The following is a 13,696-nucleotide window of genomic DNA, read 5'->3' on the forward strand; positions in this document are numbered from 1 at the left end:
TGCCCCCTCTCACAGTCTGGGAGCCCTCAGGGGCAGGAGGCAACCCAATGATCAGGGGAAGGCAACGCCCCCATCACACCTCTGCTGCTGCCACTGCTGGCAGCGCAAGTCTCGGCCAGCCCTGGTTACCTGAGCCTTGGGTGGCCCTGGGCGGCTGGGCAGCCACCATCTGAGGTTTGCCTGCACCTCGGGCCAGCCCTGGGCGGCTGAGCAGCCAACATCTGAGGCTTGCCTGTGCCTTGGGCCAGCCCTCGGTGGCTGGGGGGTTGAGGGGACTGGGGGACTCCGGAGGCAGGCAGGTGGAGCGGCTGGGCCCACCTGGGGGCGGGCCTGGCCATGCCACATGCCTGCTGCCCTGGCGGGGCTGAGGGGACTGGATGCTGCCATCTTGTGGCTGTGGGCGCTGCCATCTTTGAGGGTATGGCAGTCAATTAGCATATTCCCTTCTTATTGGCTGTGGGCACTGCCATCTTTGTGAGGGCATGATGGTCAATTAGCATATTCCCTCTTTATTAGATAGGATATTGAATAGACTCTATAGACTTTATAAAGGAGCATAGTAGCCAACTGAAAGAGGTCCCAATGGCCAAAGCCAGAACAATTTGAGCAATAAGTTAAGTAAAATAATAGATTATAGTGTAAAATATAAAATAATATAATTATTTGTATACATACTAATATAAACAAATTCCAATGTAGAAGAATTCCAAATAATTTATGTAGATTCTTTGCTCTCAAGGAGAGGGAGCTTAACTCCCCACTCCTTAGGACGAGACTGCACATACTGATTTCCTTCCAATGAGTACAGTGTGCAAAGGGGGAAGAACAAAGACTAACCTTAAGAGAGGTAAATGGGGGGAAAAGGAGATATATGTAATACTTTTAACAATAAATAATTTAAATTAAAAAAATAAATGCATAAATAAGTGGAACAACAACAACAACAACAAAAAGACTAACCTTACACTGGAACCTGACAAACACTACCTAAACCAGGTGATCAGATCACCATCAACATTAATGAATCATGTGGATATTAGGTACCCTTGATATGATGTAATAAAAATGGTGTTTTACCTCTGTGGTCTTCCAGTAACTCCTAATCCCACTGTTATAATGAGAAAAACATCAGACAGATTCTAATAGCGGGGCAGTTTACAAAGTACCTGATGGATACAGAAAACTGCATTGTAACAGAAAAGATTAGGCTAAAACTATTGAAATGGGAATAAATTAGGAGTTTTAGTTATCAATTTCACTCAATGTGAAAATCCTAATTCAACTCAATTCATCAATTCATTAGCTAAATCAATAAAACCTTAGTTGAGTGTAATATATTTCTGTGAAGGTATATTGTTAATTGAAAAACCTAGTTCACATTTCAAAATTTAACTTTCATCAGATTCCTCAATAAATATATATTTGGCATAGAATTCTTTCTTTTCTTCCAAGGACTTTTTTTTGTCTATTCCCTCCAAAGTATGTCATATGTTACTGATTAGTTACCACTTAAGATTTTCCCCTTCTTTGTGGGGAGATTGATTTCCATAATATATTTGTCTTGTCCTAATAAACTAATTTGATCATTTAAAATATGAAAGTAGTATAATTTAAAAGTGAAAGGGAACAATGGATTGAACGTGGTAAGTGTTACAGTGGCCGATGGAGGGATATTTTTATTAGATTAGAAATATTATATCTTACAACTGAAAATGCAAATTATGCAGTGCCATAATGTTCCTTTCAAGCACAAAAGATAAAATTTGCATATCTAAATTGGATCAGACCAAATGGGCTTCCCTAGTCTCTCTCCCCTGAGCAGCAATCAGCCTGAAAAAGCCTGCAGGTGATCCCAGTAGAGTTTTGAAAGTTCACATTCAAGAGTCTCTATGTGTATGTATTTGTATGTGTACTTACATATATGGGCGTACAGATATATATGTATAAATATAATGTATTCAGTTTATTTTCATTTTAATTTCTTAGAGACTGACAAAATCCTTCAACCTTTTTTTAATAACTAATTATACCTTTTTTAAATAACTAATTATATGTCCAGATTGCTATTTTTTTCACAAATATATTTCTCTGCTGATTGATTTTTCAGTGTGATAAATATTTGAAACTTTGAAGTCTAAATAAAATTATTTTTACATATTAATATTAATAGGCTATACTCTCTCTTCCATTCATCTTTAAGGAAATGTCTGAAATATTTAATGAAAAATAAACTGTATTTTACTGACCTATTTTTTTAATCTAAAAATATCCTACATATTTTTTAAGTTCAATTTCTTATTCAAATTAATGTTTTGTTTTTTTGGCCACTTTATTTATAGGTATATATATGCAACTACTTTTGCAAACAATCCACTATTCAATAGATACAAAGTTGACTCAACAATGGGATATGGTTAAATTTTTATATTTACATGTATATTTGGCTTATTTTAATTTTTCCAATAGAATTAAAATTGTTGTTCAAGAACTTTGAAATCTTATTTTTTAAAATATATCTTTATTGATTTCAGAGAGAAAAATGGAGCGGGAGAGAGAGATAGAAACTCAATGATGAGAGAGAATCATTGGTCGGCTCCTCCCACATGCTCCATCCTGGGGATCAAACCTACAACCTGGACATGTGCCCTGACCGGGAATGGAACTGTGACCTCCTGGTTCAGAGATCGACACTCAACCACTGAGCTACGCCAGCTGGGCAAGAACTTTGAAATCTTATCATGGTTAATCATCACCTTTTATACATTTACTAGAGGCCCGATGCACAAAATTCATGCAAGAGGCTCGGCCCTTGAAGCCCCAGCTTCATCCAGAAGGTCATCCAGAAGGTCATTCGGCTGCCTGGTCTAATTAGCATATTACGCTTTTATTATTATAGATAACTTTAGACGAAATGAATATAAGGTGGAAGGCTTTAGTTGTATTAAATGATCACCTCATTATTAGGACTTACAGAGAATCTTGGAGAAAGTTTGTAAAATAAATAACAGAATTAATTAATTAATTATGGATTCTATTGACAAAGCCACATTTCTACAAGTATTCTAGGCCAGTTAGGAATCAACCCTTTTGGCTTTAGCCACACTCAATGTAATTGTCTCTAACTTTTCTAAATGTACTTTGTCATTGACTGAGTGAGAAATTTAATGTTCATTCTTAATTGATAATAGCATAGACTATCCACATCTAAAATGCTAAGGTCCTGGGCATCCTCCAGTGGATGAAAATAAACAAGATTGCAGAAAATTTAAGAAGCCAGTTATTGGAGAGGGCTCTAGATTGATGATAGTAAGTCTGTGAAGATGAGTTTTCCATTTTTTATTACTTTGAGACAATAATCTTAGATGCAGTTGTGGACTCCATAATCTCAGTCCTTGTACAAAATTGCTAAAGAATAATATATGTATCTTCTTACCCTTTGTTGTTACTATGAGAAAGATAATGGTGCTGCCAAACATTCCCTCTGAATATTAAGAATCATATTAGGAGATGGGTTGAACTGTGGGGCTAATACCATTCCAAAATGTAATCAGGAAATAAATACCCCAACAACCTATGAACCCTATTTAAAGAAACCCTTAGGCAAAAAAAACCCTACTTCAGACAAACCAGTTCATGCTGTGTCTGTCTAACCAGAACCAACTGAATGTTGTCATCCTTACTAACAGCTATTCTCTCTTTACCAAAGGCTGTGACAGTATTTAGTGAGTAATAAAGTATGTGTTTTATTTGTTCTTTTGAAGGAAATAAGACTGGATAAAACCAAAATGAAGAGGCGAGAGATAGAAATGCTTGAAATTATGTAGGTAACTAAACTATATCTCACAGAAAAATATTGCTTGAAATTGAGAAATATCGATAGAAAAAGAAACACTTGTCTTCTCTTCCTTGCAAAATTACAATGTGGGAAAAAAATGTAGCTTTTCCTCTTTTAGAATGAAAATTCCTTTGTGATACCAACACCAGGAGTATTTTTAAGAGCTGTAAGAATGTAGTTCATTTCAAGCTACTATCCAAACTAAAGAAGGCAAAATACAATTTCAGCAGTCCACAGGGCACATAACATTTTTTGTTGTTATGTAATTTACCAGTCTAAAAATACACTGGTTGATTTGCTTAGATCCTAGACAACAAGGACATCTTGCAAAAGGAAAGGACACAAATACTAACCCCAGACCTACCGCTGATTCCGTTTTTGCCTTGGGCAGTATGAAATGTTATTGCAGTTCAGATTTTGCTGCTGAACTTGATGTTTCATTGTCAGCATTCTTCAACTGCATATTGCGTGAGCTTTACCTAAGTAGTGACTGCAAGGAGTTCTGAACCACAAACTGCTGTTTGCCTGCTATATACTCCTCTTGCCCCAGAGCCAATTGATATGGAAACCACGATCAAGGGAGGTTTACGTGGGTCAGCTCTTAAGTGCTCCTCCCACTTTTTGGTAGGTTTGCAGCACAGGAGTGGAAGCCGCCAATGAATTAGACTTGGACATGTGAATAGAAAAATCTCTAAAATGTATGTACTGAGAATTCATGTTTTGTCTGTGTGCATTCACATGGGTTGTAACTGGGAATACCTACTACAAAGTGTGGAGTTTATCTTGTGAAAAGTTTTAGCGCCTGACTAGCGCCCGTTTCTTAGAGAAGAAAGTTTAGAGAAGACAATTTTGGCCGCTGTGACTGTACAGCAAAGACCTAGAGGAAGAGTCACAGAATCTTGACACATGAAAAGCCAAATTTTCTTTCAAAGTTTATTGAGGAGAAACTATATGATTCCTTTAGTAAAAAATCTCTATAAAAAATACATTTTCGCAACATTTGTTATTTCCGCTAAAGGAGAAAAATGTCCTACAAAATTTGATGCCTGCATGTTTCTTCAACCCCATCATTTATATTCTCTTTTTATAAATTTTCTTTACTACATGTATCAAATTAGTATGTTGTACACCTAAGACACATACAATGTTATGTATCAGTTATATCTCAATGAAACTTGGGGAAATGACTAAGAGAAAGATTTTTTAAAAACTGTGTTTCCAATAGTTCTTTATCATTTTGAGAGTTTTTGAAGACTTCTGGTAATAAAACTATTCAGTTTTTTGGGTTTTAAGGATTATCCTACTTAGTAAAGTGTCAATTAGAAACTAAGTTTTTCATCTTCATTTTACTTCTACTTTTTGGGAGATTTCCTTAACTTTACCTAGTAAAACCTTTGCGTGATTTCTACTACCATATTTTTAGGTTTAAAGCATATTTCTTGTGCTCCAATTCTTCCTCCTGATTTTATTTTCTTCTCTCTCTCTATTATTGTTTTTTCTCCTCCCTTTATTTTTATCCATTCACTTCCTTTTTTAAAAAAAAATATTTCTTTATTGATTTCAGAGAGGAAGGGAGAGAGGGAGAGAGAGAGGAACATCAATGATGAGAGAGAATCATTGATTGGCTGCCTCTTGCACGCCCCCTACTGGGGATCGAGCCCACAACCTGGACATGTGCCCTTGGCAGGAATCGAACCTGGGACCCTTCAGTCCGCAGGTCAATGCTCTATCCACTGAGCCAAACCGGGTAGGGCTCACTTCCTTTGTTTTAAAAAAAGATGTCATATGTATGTGTTAGTTTATGTCATTTGTTTCAGAGGCTTTCTGTTTATTATTGGTAGGCATTTAAGAATAAAGTTCTAAAACTCAAATCAGATACTCCAGAGAGATTTTCCTTATCTTCTAAGTAGCTAGTATTTTATCCAAATAACATCTTCTGTTTTCTTCATTGTTTCTTCACTGATTTGAAATGCCCCTTCATCATATTCTAAACTGTCACATAAACTTTTGCTTGTTTAAATCTTCTTTTCCAGTGATTTGCCCGCAGGTCCAGAGTTTTGCACATCTCCAGCTGTGCCACTTCCAGACCTCATTGCTGCCTCTGTCCCTCCAGTTTGCCTAGGGGGGTTTGCACCCCAACCCTTCACTGTTACCACATAAGCTAGGGCTGCAGCAATTGTGGGGCTGCCTTTGTCCTTTCCCCCTTCTCGCCTGCCCCGTTCCTGTGGCACATCCACCTGCAGATGTGTCAATGCGTGGATCTCTCAGACATGTTTGTGTGTTGAACAGGGAATCATGTGTTGGATTGTAGATCTCCAACTTGTAACTTAAAGGGGAGAGAACAAGAGGTCTTCTTTTGCTGCCATGAAGCTTACATCACCCAAATTTTCTTTTTATATGTCTTATACCAGTGGTCGGCAAACTCATTAGTCAACAGAGCCAATATCAACAGTACAACAATTGAAATTTCTTTTGAGAGCCGAAAACCGACTTCTGCGCATGGGCCACGAAGTTTTAATCTCGCTGTACGTGCACGCCCACATGTGGTATTTTGTGGAAGAGCCACACTCAAGAGGCCAAAGAGCCGCATGTGGCTCGTGAGCCGCAGTTTGCCAACCACTGTCTTATACTATATATTTCTATTAATTCTTAAGTTCTTTTAGCTTATCTCATTTATAAATTATAAATAAAATCCCTTTTAATCACTTTTTCTAATTGATTATTCATAGTTTTCAGAAAATTAATGATACTTTTATATGTTAAAATCTTAACTTCTGAATTCTCTTATTCATTTTAAAGATTTTTCTACTGCTACTTTTGGGTTTCTCAGATATATAATTTTTAGTTACTGATAATTTTCATTCCTCTTTCTAGTAGTTGTCTATTTTATTTATTTTGGCGAATCATATTTCCTTGTACTACTAGACTAATATACAACCTATGGTGGCAGTAATAGTATTTATATTATGTTCACTAATTTAACGGGAAAATATAATAAATTTTTTATGAGGTATATAATTGCCTTGTGGTAGGAGTCATGCATCATTTATCATGAAAATATCAACCTATTATTTTTTATTTTTCTTAAGGAATTCTATCAAACTTCTTTTTGGCATATGATGATCACAAAATATCTCTTTCTCCTTATGAATATGGGGAAATATATGACATAAATCCTAATCTTCAACTGCCTTACATTCTGGACATGACTCTAAATATTATTATTGTGACATTCTATTTCCCTACCAAGTAACACAGTTTTCTAATATCTTATTTCAAAATTTGATATCAATATTTCCTGGTGAAATTATCCTGCAATTTTCTTTCATATCTTAATTATTATTTTTATATCTTTTTATTGTGCTGGCTTCAATGAAACAAGAAATGCAACTCCAAATTACAAACTAACTCCATATATGTTAACAACATCAAGTTTTAAATAAATTTAGGGGAAATGAAAAATATGCATTGTCCCAAGACAAAGATAGCTTTTTGCTATCCCCTCTCCCTCCTCCATCCAGCCTTACATCAGGCTGTTTTCTCAGTTAGTATGATTTGTCTGTATTTTTTTAAAACAAAATTTATTTCTATGAGTCAAGTGGAAGGGGTGTAAAGGGTGTGACTCATATAGTTATATATTGTTTTATATAATTTTAAATGGTAGAAAGAAAGGCTACCCCAACTAGTTCATAAATAGTATATGAGTGTGGTCATATTTATTACTTTATATAGGATAAAATAATAATTACTTTTTTACTATACTTTATCCTTTCACTGGTACACAACCAAACCAATCTTCTACTACCACATATGAAAAAAAATCCCTTTTATATTGTCACTTAAAAGTGCTGAACAGTAGCCATCCATCTTTTATGTGAGACCTTAATAGTTTGTCACTGGTATCACTGATTCTAAATTACTGATCATACTATTTCAACATCATAATACAATTTGTAAATTGTCATTTATATTTCCTTAATATAGTTTTCCAATTGTATTCTGTTAATAGTTTGACTGACTTTGAACTTTTGAAATGAACGGTTGCTAAGGCAACTGAACTTGATTTGTAAGAAAAATTAACTCATACTGCAATGGGACGGCATTTCAATGGATACTTCCCATTTTTTAAACCTCTCTTTCTTTTTTTAAAAAATATATTTCATTGATTTTAGGGAGGAAAGGAGAGGGAGAGGTAGAAGCATCATTTATGAGAGAGAATCATTGACTGGCAGCTTCCTGCATACCCCCTACCAGGGATTGAGCCTGCAACCCAGGCATGTGCCCTGACTGAGAATCAAACCTCGACCTCTTGGTTCATAGGTTGATGCTCATCCACTTGTCCGGGCTTAACCCTCTCTTGAATTCACATTTATTAAATGAAATAAATATACCTTTGAGCCTGATCACACCAATACAAGGCAGAAATGGAATTTAGTAAAAGACAATGTTAAAGTTATATGTTTGCCAAACAAAAAAAGTAAAAGGACTTTACTTCAAAGCTGTTACTAAGAGAAAATAAATTTTATAGTTCTGTGTGTGTCTCTTAATCTATAAGAAATAAGAATATTTTAAATATTCCAAGATATACTAGTAGCACATTGACCATAATCAAAGTCATTTACTGAAAAAAATTAATATTGAAATCTCTATGCAGGTTTGAGGGTATCAAAAACACATTATCCTATCTAATAAAAGAGTAATATGCAAGTTGACCATACCTCCATTACACCCACAAGCCACACCCACCAGCCAATCAGGAGCAAGTATGCAAATTAACCCAAACAAGATGGCTGCGGCCATGGAGCGAGCAGGAGGCTTGGGTTTCCCAGGCAATGGAGGAAGCCAAGCTTCCCGCACACCCTGGCTGTCCCTGGACTCCACACAAGGCTACAAAGTTTTAATTATAGAAGATAAATAAATCCCAACAAAAATGGCAGCAGCCACGGAGCTGGAGAGAGCAGGAGGCTAGGGTTGCCACCGGAGATGGAGGAAGCCAAGCTTCCTGGCCTGCCTTGGCCTCTGCTCAAGGCTACAAAGTTTCAATTATAGAAAATAAATAAATCCCAACAAAAAGGACTGCGGCCACAGAGCTAGAGAGAGCAGGAGGCTTGGGTTGCCCCTGGTGATGGAGGAAGCCAAGCTTCCCACCTGCCCTGACCTGCCCAGGCATCTGCTCAAGGTTACAAAGTTTCAATTATAGAAGATAAATAAATCCTAGATACCAGGGCCTCCACTTGGGTTGCCGGGGGTGTGCCCATCCTGCAGACCACCACAGGCCCCTCACCAGGCCACCCCACATCTCAAGGGAACCCCCAACCTGATCTGGGACACCCTTCAGGGCAAACCAGCTGGCCCCCGCCTGTGCACCAGGCCTCTATCTGATAAAAGAGTAATATGCAAATTGACTGTCACTCCAACACACAAGATGTCTGCCCCCCTGTGGACACAAGATGGCCACCACAAGATGGCCAGCAGGGGAGGGCAGTTGGGAGGGACCAGGCCTGCAAGGGAGGGCAGTTGTGGGCGATCAAGCCTGCAGGGGAGGGAAGTTAGGGGTGACCTGGCCGGCAGAGGAGTGAAGTTGGGGGTGACCGGGCCTGCAGGGTAGGGCAGTTGGGGGGGACACAGGCCTGCAGGGGAGAGCAGTTGGGGGGCGGGACCAGGCCTGCAGGGGAGGGCAGTTAGGGGTGACCAGGCCTACAGGGGAGGGCAGTTAGGGGCAATCAGGCTGGCAGGGGAGCAGTTAGGCATCAATCAGGCTGGCAGGAGAGTGGTTAGGGGGTGATCAGGCTGGCAGGCAGAAGCAGTTAGAGGCAATCAGGAAGGCAGGCAGGCGAGCAGTTGGGAGGCAGCAGTCCTGGATCGGGCCTAAATGGGCATTTGGACATCCCTCGAGGGGTCCCAGATTGGAGAGAGTGTAGGCTGGGCTGAGGGACACCAACCTCCCCCCCCCCCGCACGAATTTCGTGCACCAGGCCTCTAGTTACTAAATAAAAAGTCTATAAAAAGTTGAGTAAAAATAAGGCAATATTATTTGGAAAACTAATGTTTTGAATTTCATACTTATTGAATTCAAGTTTATTTTTATTAAATTTTATTTTTTACAGTTTCAATGATCTTTAAGTAATTTTTATTATTTTCATTGCATTTGTTAAATGGGCTGGTATTTACATTAACAACGAGATGTGTTGCATCTATACAACAAGGTCAGTTTGCATTTCAAATTGTGGTCAGAGTCACAATTCTGAAGATAACTTACTTTTTTAAAGTATGAAACTTTTGGTGATTTAGTAGTTTCAAAGTTAGGTTTTAAAAGTATTTCTCCTATCTCAGTCAAATAAATAACAGAAACTTGTTAACATTCTGGATTGAAAATACATAGAATGAAACATAATTTGATGATGGTTTTATCATCTGCTAAGGATGCCATAGATGTAAATACAGACTATAAAATTTACAACTTTTAAAGATTATTTTCACCTGATTATTGTTTGTAGCAATGTTGGGACAATTGAAGGAGTCTTGCATGGAATTAGATTTGTCAAACCACTGGTATCTGGAGCTATAAGATTGGAGATGGCTCTGTGTAATGCAGTGACAACTTAAGTTTCCTGCAGCCATATAGGGATATGAAAGTAAGCTTTAATTTCAGAGCGGTATGCACTCATGACCTTTTTGCTACACAACGAGCTCTTGATTAATGCTTCCACTCAAGGTGCTGCAATAATTATTAACTCAACAAGAATCTTAGCTAAAATATAAACAATTAAATGAAGCTTTTAGTGCAGATTTTACAGGTTTAAAGAAGATTAACCCATTCATTATAAGAAATTAGTCACATCTCTCTGTTGTTGCTATTACTAAATGACTTATAGTACAAATTAATTTGTGGGATTTAATTACCATATTCTTATTAAAAATAAGTGTAGAAAACTCTACTAATCTGGCTTCTCATAAAAGTTCTTCTATTGGATTAATATGAGCTTCAAAATTTCAGGGTTGATTGGGAGGAATGATATCCCACAACCATTTTGGTAGCCACAGGCATCAATGAAATTATTCTACTACAATTATGATTAGAAACAAATAATAGTTGATAATATATCTATGTAAAATAAATATTTTAATGAAGACTGACAAATCAAATGAACCAGTATCAAAAGTAACATACTTTATGATATATAGTGATAACTAGGTCACTATAGTTGTTAGGGAATTAAGATTACAAAAATGTTAATTAAACTCAAAGTAACCACTACACTGGAAGACCCAAGATAACTTAGGCATTCTGCAATTATCTTTGTTGAAACACAGACTTGGTGTTTTGCAAAGAAATCATTTGTTCTGCCTTAGTGAAGCTAATTATTCTCAGCATGCAGCCACTGTTTCAAATTGCAAAAGGCACATCAGCCTTTGCTGTATGTTGTAGGAATTAAAACCCAATCAAATGAGATAATGAAGTGCACACAGAGAATATAATACCAGTTTTGCAATGCAATAAAAGTGAAAGCCATTTAAGGAAATGTTTCAAAAATCGTAATTTAGAGAGGAAAAACAAGTTGTAAAGCAAATGCTTATGAGTTTATTTTAATTACTTATTGCTTAGAGGTAAGCATTGGGTTTATTTATTGGGTGGTTAAGACTCTTCTTGTTAAAGACTGAGGAATATGGTGGCTAACAGCCCAACATGAAGCAGCATAATGCGGGAGCTTTTTTAATTTCATGGAAAACTAAGGAAATAGTATGTTTTATGTCATAGATAAGCATATACATTGCAGGAGTTTCATGAGACTACATCAAGAAAATAGTGATTAAAAATAGACTAGCATTCTTGCTCCTTTGTACTTGTATGTTCTAAAATGATTAGTGCTTCTATTCATTAAAAATCACCATCTGTTCTAACATCAACAACACGTTGCCCATTTAAAAATCTCTACTTACTCTTTTTTGTGTGAAACCTATTTTTTTTCTAAGAATACATAAACCATCAGTAGCCCCCATATATGCACAAGGAGCTATTGGAATATGATGGGTTCTGGGTCTGAGTTCCTTTTTACTAAAGAGAAATCTCTTGTAATTGAAACCCATTGAGTTAAGATAATTTTTTAATTGTTTGCTTTGCTGTTAGTTTTCTTCACACAAGCCTTTGTCAGTGATGTTTCCTGCCCCCACCAACTCTACCTTTTAAGTCACACGAGGTGAAATTAAGATGGATTATAGGTTTTGTCCCTTGCTCCTTAAGGGAGAAACCAGAGTAAGCTTCCCTTTCAGCTGCCAAGAAAGTGCGGTCATCTCAGCAGCCTGCAATGTGAAAGCAGCAGGATTCACCCATCAGCAGTGACAACACAGAGAGCAGGAAGTTTCTGTTCATTACACACTGTGTGGGCTGCCTTTCTGGGGGAGTTTATTCTGCAAAGTAATCGATTGAGGATAATGCCCACTGTTAGTTATTTACATGCCAACAGAATACCCTAGGTATTAACACATTAATAGGTTTCTCTCTTGCTCCTGTGTTCTTTCTTCATATTACATTTTACCTTTGCTTACATAATGCTGGTCATAATATTATGTTGTCCTAGAGTCGAGGAACATGGCGGTTTGAATAGCACATATAGTTCCAAGCTCAGTGCCATGCATACATGAAGGCTCAGTGAGTGATACATGATGTGTAAGTCACTATCTCCAGAGCTTGACACAGTGCTTGGCACATAGTAGGGACTCAATAAATGTTTCCCCATTAGTTGAATGAATGGGTGAATTTTCATCAAAGGTTTGATTGGGGAACATAGTAGAGATCACTTAAGAACTGTAATAAAATAATTGGGTACTATGAACTTTTCCATAACCACATCTGGGTATAATGGGAAGGGCTTAGATCTAGATTTCTGGCTCGCATAAGTTTGATAGTGTTGCTCTTAAGTCAGTGTTATAGTCCTATTTTTAATTTGATCTAAAAATGTAACAACTTCAGAATATGCAAACAGCTGTAAGATGGGGTTTCTATCACTTCCATTTAGAGACACATGTGTTTATAAGGGCATCCTGTCCACACTTTGAACCTTTTTACATTGAGTTCTAACATCCCAGCTTAGCTGCTTATGTTCATCTTTTCAGTTGAGGAAAGTAAATTTGGATGGTGAGCTATTGTTTAGCCAAAACCTAGCAGCTCTCAACCCATTATTCAACTTAAAAAGGAAAAGAAAAACATTTTTAAATACCTTCTTTTTTCTTTTATTATCACCTTAGATCTACTCCAATAGTTTCTGAGCCACAGATTAGCAAATGAAAGAAAAGTTATTTTCTTTGTAATTTGCAAAAGGATGCAATTGTCATATGCTGAGAGAGGTTAGCATCTGTATCTCCAGGGAAAAACTTTCAGAAGTAGCAGATCTGCCAGTAGCAATTAATTAAAAAGCTTTTCGTACTATTTTCAGTTACAGACACGTACTAGCAGCTTGAGAAAATTGGTAGTGATGTCTGCTGTCACCACAGGGTAGTATAGTGGATGGAGCTAAGTTACTGACGTTTGTTTTTTCCTCTCAAAGTGTCATATCTTCATCTTACACTGAACTTGATTTTTCATTGTCAGACAGTGAATTCTGCATCACTATAGATTTTTTTATTGCATTATAATGCATGATGTATGAGAGGTAAGCATATTTTACTCTACAAGAATGAGTGCTTTTGCATCTGTGAATGTCAAGATGTGTTGAACAGCTGGTCTCTCTTCACCACCTACTAAGCAGAAGTACAAAGAAAGGCCATTCTCTGAGCAAAGAAAGATTTATCAACTTAAAATAATCAGTAGCAGGACTGTCAACAATATTTGTCAATTTTTCTAAACCAAGTATAACTTTTATA

Source organism: Cnephaeus nilssonii, assembly GCF_951640355.1.
Source record: "Cnephaeus nilssonii genome assembly, chromosome: 12".
NCBI classification, from domain to species: Eukaryota; Metazoa; Chordata; class Mammalia; order Chiroptera; family Vespertilionidae; genus Cnephaeus; species Cnephaeus nilssonii.